The sequence below is a fragment of the Globicephala melas genome, chromosome 5 (assembly GCF_963455315.2).
Source record: "Globicephala melas chromosome 5, mGloMel1.2, whole genome shotgun sequence".
In the NCBI taxonomy this organism is placed as follows: domain Eukaryota; kingdom Metazoa; phylum Chordata; class Mammalia; order Artiodactyla; family Delphinidae; genus Globicephala; species Globicephala melas.
This window is the reverse complement of record NC_083318.1, coordinates 4,612,421-4,621,587: the sequence shown is the minus strand read 5'-3', so window position 1 is coordinate 4,621,587 and position 9,167 is coordinate 4,612,421. Positions and strand designations below refer to the sequence as shown.

General features: G+C 43.6%; 1 pseudogene; it reads left to right on the top strand.

Moving 5' to 3' along the window:
* Positions 1–790: 790 nt before the first annotated feature.
* LOC132597353 (non-histone chromosomal protein HMG-17 pseudogene) lies at positions 791–9,167 on the top strand (annotated as a pseudogene).

Here is a 9,167-nt window from a genome sequence, read left to right as displayed (position 1 = left end):
TCTAAACTATCTTGCATTGATTTTCATCACAACCAACCAAAAGAGTCCTAGCCCAGACAAGTACTCAGAAGCCTGGGTATAGGGATGAAAAGTAAATGCTTATAGTGTTCCCAGGCTGCATCTGAGCCAGGTAAACGAGGGTACAAGGTAGTGAGGACGTTTGTGAAAAGCTGGACCATGAAAAGCTGAGCCACGCATCTAGGCTGATTAAGAACTGAAGTGGCAGGACGGGACTTCGTAAGAAAATTAATGTGCTAAAGGAATGGAAGATACTGAAATCCAGGATTTAGGAGGTAGAGCCATTCCTGGCGACAAACCTAAGTGCAGTCACGGAGTAGATCAAGTGTAGTGTGTTAAAGGTCATCAGATTGAGAGGGTTCAAGGACGTAGAAGATAGGGCTGTCCAAATGGACAAGCGAATGATCCCAGATGACGGTGGGACTCACGTGGAGATAAAGACCATAAACTAGAGAAAAGAAGAACTAGGAAGTTAGTAGATGGCAGTAAACAGCAGGAGGAGAGAGGTAGATGGTTGAAAACTATAATTCTGAAAGGAGAGCCTTCTCCATGAGGGTGAGACAGATTAACAATCTCCATCCCAGATGGTAGTAGAAAGAGTCGTTTCCTAAAGGGAAACCAGGTTTCTGCTTAAGGCCAGGAGGTGGGAGGAGTATTTTGTTATAAGGATGAGACTATAGGTGAGTTTGTTTTGAATAGGCAGGAGTTCCAGAGGACACAGGGCAGAGGACAGAGCCAGAAGAGGAAGGGTTTGGGAGGATTGCAGAGCGGAATGGGAGAGGATAGCTTCCTGGAGAGCCTTGTATTTGACGAAGGGCTGAGTGTGATGGGAAAGTGAGAAGTAACTGGCCTTGGGTGTCTCAGGAAATTCTTAGGAAAAGATGTTTCAGAATGGGCCCAAGCAAAGGCTTAGGAGGCATCAGAATTCTGAGGGAGGGGACAGTTGGCATCTAGGTCTAGGGGTGCATTTTTTCCTACTCTATGTCAGTAGAGACATATGGTACTAACAGCCTTTATTCAAGGTTCTTTTTTTTTTTTTTTTTTTTGGTGATATGCGGGCCTCTCACTGTTGTGGCTTCTCCCGCTGCGGAGCACAGGCTCCGGACGCGCAGGCCCAGCGGCCATGGCTCACGGGCCCAGCCGCTCCGCGGCATGTGGGATCTTCCCGGACCGGGGCACGAACCCGCGTCCCCTGCATCGGCAGGCGGACTCTCAACCACTGCACCACCAGGGAAGCCCCAGGGTTCTTTGATTTACTCAAATATGTTGAGTATCTCTTTTGTGCCAGGCACTGGGCTAGATTCTGGGGATGGGGTTACAATGGCAAGAGAAAGGCACGGCCACTTTCCGCAGGAAACAAAATACAGCGTGAGCCGTAGGCCTATTGGATGGTCTGAATGTTTGTGTTCCCCCAAAATGCTTATGTTGAAATCCTAGCCCCCAGGGTGATGGTACGAGGAAGTGAGACATTTGGGAGGTGATTGGGTCACGCGTGAGAGCAGAGCACTTATGAATGGGATTGGTGCCCTTATAAAAGAGGCCCCAGAGAGAGCTTGCTTACCCCTACCACCATGTGAGGACACAGTGGGAAGTCTGCAGCCCGAAAGAGGGTCCTCACCTGACCATGCTGGCACCCTGATGTTAGACTTTCAGCCTCCAGAATTGTTAGACATAAATTTCTGTTGTTTTTGAGTTACCCAGCCTGTGATGTTTTGTTATAGCAGCCTGAACAGACTAAGACACCAGTAAATAGACAGTTATAATGTTTTATATCATGATGGGGGAGTACAGGGTGTGATAGGAATACGGACGGTAGGGGTGGGACACGTAACCCAGATTAGGAATATCAAGGACTGCTTCCTGGAGGAAGTGCTGTATAAGCTGAGACCTACATTGTGGTGTGAACTATGAGGAGGAGATAGAGAGCAAGGGAAGACAGAGTGAGGGCGCTTCGGGCAAGAAGAGCACGAGCAGTGTCCCAGAGGCAGAGACATTGAAAGGGGCCTGTTTCCTATCTTATAGGGTCGTTGTGAGATCTAGCTCTTAGAATAGTGTCTTCTGGCACAGAGTAGGTATCCCATAAATATCAGAAATGATTACTACGGGACTTCCCTGGCCGTCCAGTGAGTAAGGCTCCGCGCTTCCACTGCAGGGGGCATGGGTTCCATCCCTGGTCGGGGAAGTGAGATCCCACATGCCGTGTGGCGTAGCCAAAAAATAAAAAGGAAGAAATTATTACTAAGTCTGGAGCATAGAATTAAGGGTGAGGGTGAAGAGAGATGAGAAGTAAGGCTACCCAAGTAAGCAGAAGCCAGACTCTTAAGTCCTGGGCCAGGCGTTTGGACTTAATCCAGGAGTCACTGGCAAACCACTCACAGATTGTCAGTAGTGACGTAAATTCCATGCATTTTAGAAAGATCGGCTGAGACTAGCAGCAGGGAGACGAGGCAGAAGACTGTTGTAATCAGGGTCTGAACTAGATGGGGAGAATAATGATGGAAAAACGTGGACGGATTTCAAGATATTTAGAAGATAGATGTATTAGTTTCCTAGGACTACCATAACAAATTACTACGAACTTGGGGAAGAAAACAACAGAAATTCATTCTTTCACAGTTTTGGAGGCCAGAAGTCTGAAATCACGGCGTCCGCAGGGTTGGCAATCCTTGTTGTTCCTGTAGCAACGTAGCTCCAGAGCCTCCCTCCATCTTCACAGGGGTCTTCCCATGGCCCCCTCCCCTGTGCCTGCGTATCAAATCTGCCTCTCCCTCTTCCTCTCCTTTCTCTCATAAGGACACCAGACATTGGATTTAGGGCCCATCCGAAATCCAGGATGCTCTCATCTCGAGATCCTTAACTTAATGATCATACCTGCAAAGATCCTGTTTCCAAATAAGGTCACATTCAAAGACGCCAGGAGTTAGGACCTGGATATATCTTTCGGGGGGTAGGGGTGGGGCAAGAGTTTGACCCAATATAGCAGAATTAACGGGACCCTACTGATTGGCTGGATGGGGGTGAGGGGCTTTGAAGGAGAAGAGAAACCAAGGGTAGCTTCCGCGAACAACTGGTGGATGATTGTGCCATTCACTAAAATAAGTAACACCGGAGGAGAGACAAGTTAGGAGAGAGAAGATGACATCTCTATGGTGAGGTGCTTGTGGAAATCCAGGTGGGGATCAAGTAGGCAGTAGGTCATATAAATTGTGAGCCTAGTAGATGGAGATGAGGGCTGGGCATACAGATTTGGGTGGTAACCGAAACCATGGGCATGGGTAAGATTGCCAAGGGAGAATCTGCAGAATAAGGAGAACCCTGATCTGAACTCAGATACACAGAATTTTAGGGAGGGACAGGAAGAGTAGCAGTCAGGGAAGTAGGAGAAAGCATGAAGAGAGTAATGTCCTGGAAAAGCTCAGGGAAGAGAACTATTAAAGCAGGAGTGAGCTGTTTCTAAGGAGTTTCAGAGAAACCAGAATGGATGGAGAGGTGAGGAATGCAAAGAGGATAAAGAAGTATTTCAAGAAGTTTGGCTGTGAAGAGCAGGAGAGATTGGCAGGTGACAAGAGATGCAGACAGAGGATTTTCTTTTGATTTTTTTTTTTTTTTTTTTTTTGCAGTACGCGGGCCTCTCACTGCTGTGGCCTGTCCCGTTACAGAGCACAGGCTCCGGACGCGCAGGCTCAGCGGCCATGGCTCACGGGCCCAGCCGCTCCGCGGCATGTGGGATCCTCCCAGACCGGGGCACGAACCCGTGTGCCCTGCATCGGCAGGCGGACTCCCAACCACTGCGCCACCAGGGAAGCCCTTGATTTTTATTTAAGATGGGAGAGACTTGTGCCTGCTAGAAAGAGAATTCTGCAGATGGGAGAGGTGAATGTAAAGGCTAAGTCAAGGTCATTGAGGAGGCAGCATAGGTGAGACATTAACCTCAGACAAGAAGAAAAACATCTCTTGTACTTAAAGGAGGAAGAGGGGAAAGGATGGCTATAGAAGGAGGCAAGTTTGCTGACTTGATGGCAGGAAGCTAAACGTTTTTTTATTCATTCCACAAATATATTTTTTAACAAATAGTTTGGAATGCCTGGCACATGCCAGGCTCTGTTCTAGATGCTAGTGATACAAAGAGAATAAAACACAGTCTCCATCTCCACAGAACCTACATTTCAAGTGAGAAGACGGAGAAATATATATGTATGTATGTATTTTTCAATGCCAAGGTAGTTGGTAGACGCTACGAGAAAAAATAAAGAAGCTTAAGGAGAGAGAGTTTTGGAAGAGTATCTGTTTAAATGGGGTGCCTAGGTTCAGCCTCTCTGAGGTAGGCAATGAAAAGGCAAGGCATTAAAGATCTAGGAGGAGCATTCCAGGCAAAGAGAACAACAGATATACAGGTCCTGAGGCAGGTATATGGTTGGCAGCAGCAAAGAATAATAGCAAGGAGGCCCCCTGAAACTAATATAATATTGTAAGTCAATTCTACTTCAGTTGTTTTTTAAAAAGTAAGGAGGCCAGTGCAGCTGCAGCAGAGCAAGATAGGAGAGAGGTATGAGAATGGTAGGCAGGGTTCCGGTCACAGAGGTTTAGTAGTCTTTGGTGAAGACTTTAGATTTTTAGTCTAAGAGTGATGGGGACCTCTTGGAAGGTTTTGAATAGAGAAGTGACGTAATTTGTGAACAAATAATTTGGCTGCATGTGCAGAATAGATGGTAGGGAGCAAGAAAGGAAGTAGGGAGTCCAGTTAGGAAGTTACTGCACCAGTCAGATGAGAGATGATGGTGGCTTGGACAGGCATGGTAGCTGTGGAGGGGTTAAAAAAAAAAAAAAGTCGAATTGAGCATCTATCCTGAAAGTGATGCCCACAGGACTTACTGACAGACTGAAGATGGGATGTGAAAGAAAAAAAGGAAAGAGACTCAAACACCTCAGCCAGGCTGAGGCAGAACTGATTCCTTCAAAGAAACCCTAGCCCGGGTGTATGAAGGACGTTTGGATGAGATAAGTACATAACACAGGGAGAAGGGAAGGAAGTGTGTATCTGCTAGAGGCCTGTATGTCATTTTCATGTGTCATCTCATTGAATCCTCTCCACCACCTTTGGTGATATTATTATCCTTAATTTTAGAGGTAAGAAAAAATTGCAATTTAAGTTAAATTTAATAATTTACTCAAGCCATAGCTTATACGTGAATTTTAACTCGAGGCTGTCTAACAACTATGTTCTTTTCGCTAGCGTAGAAAAATAACACTTTTACAGCACTAGTACAAATTAAAAGATTTAATTTATTTTGAAGCACACTTGTACTTAAGAAAAGTCAGCTTTAACTAGATGATAGTTCAAAAGCATGTATTCATTTTGGGAACAATTCTGAAAGACTTTTTAGGTTCTCAGGGGCTACAGAGGCTAATCGCGCTAGTCATTTCCCATTTCTAATTTCACTTTCAAAAGATTTATCCCTAGTACAATTTTTGCACTTATTAGCAGTTATGCCATTTGTGTTTGATGCATGAAGATAGATCCAGAGCTAGAGACGATTCTCCCTAAGAATTTGGGCAAGGGCTAGAAGAGAGAGGGGAAGAAGTACACGAACAACTGCATATAGTGATGGTAACTCTTCAGCTCTGGTCAATGAAAACTTAAGGGGAGAACATAGCATGTGGAAAACTGGAGCAGGGAACCCAGGGAAGCCTATCCATGGTCCCAAGTCTCTAATATTCCTTCGGATCTGGACACTGGAACAATTCAAAGTAAGTCTGTTTCCATCTGGACAAGATTCTTAAAAGGAGCTGGGGGTAAAACCACTTCGTTTCTTTATATTTCTCTCCATAAATGTTTACACTCTCTTTTCAACCTGGAGGAACATAACGCTGGGCATATTTAAGAGTTTTCACCAAAAGCACGGAAGGAAGAGGCAGTGGGATATAATGGAAAGGGCAAGGGCAATTCAGAGACTAAGGTGGCACCGTCGCGGAGGTTCAGGAAAGGGTTGTGGACCTCAGAATGCCTGCTCTACCCCGAGTGTGCAGCCTCGGGTGGGTCATTTTCTGTGAGCCTCAGGATCCTCATTGGTTAAACAGGGATAGATGAGAGTAAAAATAGGAACTACGTCATATGTTCCCATGAGAATAAAATGAGACAGTCTATATAAAGTACTTAGCAAAAGGGCTTAACAAGAGTTTGTTACTATTAATAAGTTTCACGAACAGTGTGACTCTAGACAAATGGCTTAAACGTTTTTGCCTTTTATTTTCTCAGCCATAAAATGATGGCTAGAACTAGGTGATACTGCAGATTTCTTTACAACCTTATAGTTATGATGTGATGTGTGTTGTTTCTTAAGGTGATAGAAAAGAAATGATATCTGTCAGTGGTAGCCACCAGGTGGCAATAGTGAAGAGTTTAACTGCCATCCTATTTGGGGGGGAAACTTCCTAATTTTTTCAGTATACAAATTCAAAAAAACAACAAAAAGCTTTAATCATTTGTAATCCTTATTCCCAAGGAACTACCATTAAAATTTTCATGTATAACCTTCCATCCAGGTTATTTCTTCACACATATATATATATATATATAAAATTATTTTTCAATTTTATAAGAAATGAGGATAACAGATGTATTGTTTTGTAATCAGTTTTTTTAACACAAAAATGTATGGTGAACACTTCCATAGCAATTAATGTAGTTCTACACTATCATTCTTAAAAGCTCCATGGTATTCCACAGGTATTTGTTTAATTGAACCATCCTCTACTTAGCAAACACTGACTGGAAAAATTTCCAGAATTGGAATGCCTGGGCTATGCACCTTTTTTTTTTTTTTTAAGGCTTTGATACATACCACAAATTTGTCTTTTCCTATATTTTTTGGTTTTGTGTCTGGTAGAGCAAGGTCCCTTATCAGTGCCTTCCTTCAGAATTTAATTGACTATCTAAAGCCTTTATTCTTCCTGATGAAATTTTAAATCTTTTAATCAAATTTTGCCCCTCTGTCTCCCCTAAAAATTTTGCTGGAATTTTGATTGATACTGTGTTAAATTTATAGGTTAATTTGGGGGGAATTTTCATCATTACAATATTATGTCTTTCCATCCAGCAATATGGTACACTTCACTATTCATTCAATTCTGTCAGTAAAATTTCCATATTATTTAGTTTCCATTTAGTTTACTTCTGGATATTTTATATTTTTTGTTGCTGTTAATAAATATTATCTTTTAAAATATTCTTCTGAAGGCTTTTGCTGGTATATAGGAACACTATTAATTTTAGGATTATTGATTTTGTAATTGGCCATGATACTGAACTCACTTAATGGGTCTAATATTCTTATCTATCCATTCATTCATTCTGTAAATATTCAGGCACTATTCTGGGTCCTGGAAATAAGCAGTTAAAAAAAAAATAATCTGTTCTCAAGATCTTTACATTCTACTGAGAAGAAATACTAAACAAGTAAATATATGACAGGTGGTGATAAGTGCTAAGAAGGTGGGGGAAGCATAGTAAGAGGGTGGAAAGTGACCACAAAAAATACTACTTCAGTTAACATGTTCAAATAAGGCCCCTCTGATAAGTTGAAGTTTGAGGAGAGACCTAAAATGATGTAGTTTTTCTTGGGTTTTCCCAGTAGGTATATATACATCATTATATACTTCCCACCCACAGCAGGATTTCCATGCTCCTGGAAGATTGCCTGTCCAGTGGCAGCAACACCAAAGATTTAGTCTATAAAGGACGCTTCGAGGGTTTTCAGTGTTCTGGATTTAAAGAATGGCTCCACAAGTCCTTCCAGCCACAACACAACAAAGTGAATCAGCTATATGTATACTTATATCCCCATATCCCCTCCCTCTTGCATCTCCCTCCCTCCCACCCTCCCTCTCCCACCCCTCCAGGTGGTCACAAAGCACCGAGCTGATTTCCCTGTGCTACGCGATGCTCCCCACTAGCTATCTGTTTTACATTTGGTAGTGTATATATGTCCATGCCACTCTCTCACTTTGTCCCAGCTTACCCTTCCCCCTCCCTGTGTCCTCAAGTCCTTTCTCTATGTCTGTGTCTTTATTCCTGTCCTGCCTCTAGGGTTCATCGGAACCATTTTTTTAGATTCCATATATATATGTGTTAGCATACGGTATTTGTTTTTCTCTTTCTGACTTATTTCACTCTGTATGACAGAGTCTAGGTCCATCCACCTCACTACAAATAACTCAATTTCATTCTTTTATGGCTGAATAATATTCCACTGTATATATGTGCCACATCTTCTTCATCCATTCCTCTGTCAATGGACACTGAGGTTGCTTCCATGTCCTGGCTGTTGTAGATAGTGCTGCAGTGAACACTGTGGTGCATGTCTCTTTTTGAACTCATCATATAGATTCTTAACCCCATAATGCTTTGCTCTAATCTAGCCTGACCCTTTCATTGTGCTGTCCTGAGTCAAATCCCCTGTTGCCCTTAACAACTCTTCTAACCTTTCCCTCTATCTTCTTACTCTAACCAAAAACCTGGCCGTCTCCTTGCTTCCTTGCAATACTCTCAAGTTGTAGGTGTTTTGTCTTGTTTTGGTTTAAATCCTTCGAGTCCTGCTTGCTCTCCATTGCCAAATCCAAACCTTTCCCCTTCCTTCCAAAATCCTAGTTCCCTTGAGATGCACACCATTACACTACTGCCTGAACCCACCCAGGCTGATTGCCTGCTAAAACCAAAATATCAACATTCTGGATAGAATTTAAACAATACACAGAGTTTCAAAACAGAACAGTCGGAGCAGCGTGAAGAAGAGGTGAGAGCGACCCCTGGACCAGCCAAAGCCGCGCGCCACTGCGTGCCCGTGTCCAGCGCCCACGTCCCGCCGCCGTCGCCACCACGCCCAAGAGAAAGGCTGAAGGGGATGCTAAAGGAGATAAAACCAAGGTGAAGGACGAACCACAGAGAAGATCTGCAAGGTCATCTGCTAAACCTGCTCCTCCAAAGCCAGAGCCCAAGCCTAAAAAGGCCCCTGCAAAGAAGGGAGAGAAGGTACCCAAAGGGAAAAAGGGGGAAAGCTGATACAGGCAAGGATGGGGATAACCCTGCAGAAAACGGAGATGCCGAAACAGACCAGGCCCAGAAAGCTGAGGGTGCAGGAGATGCCAAGTGA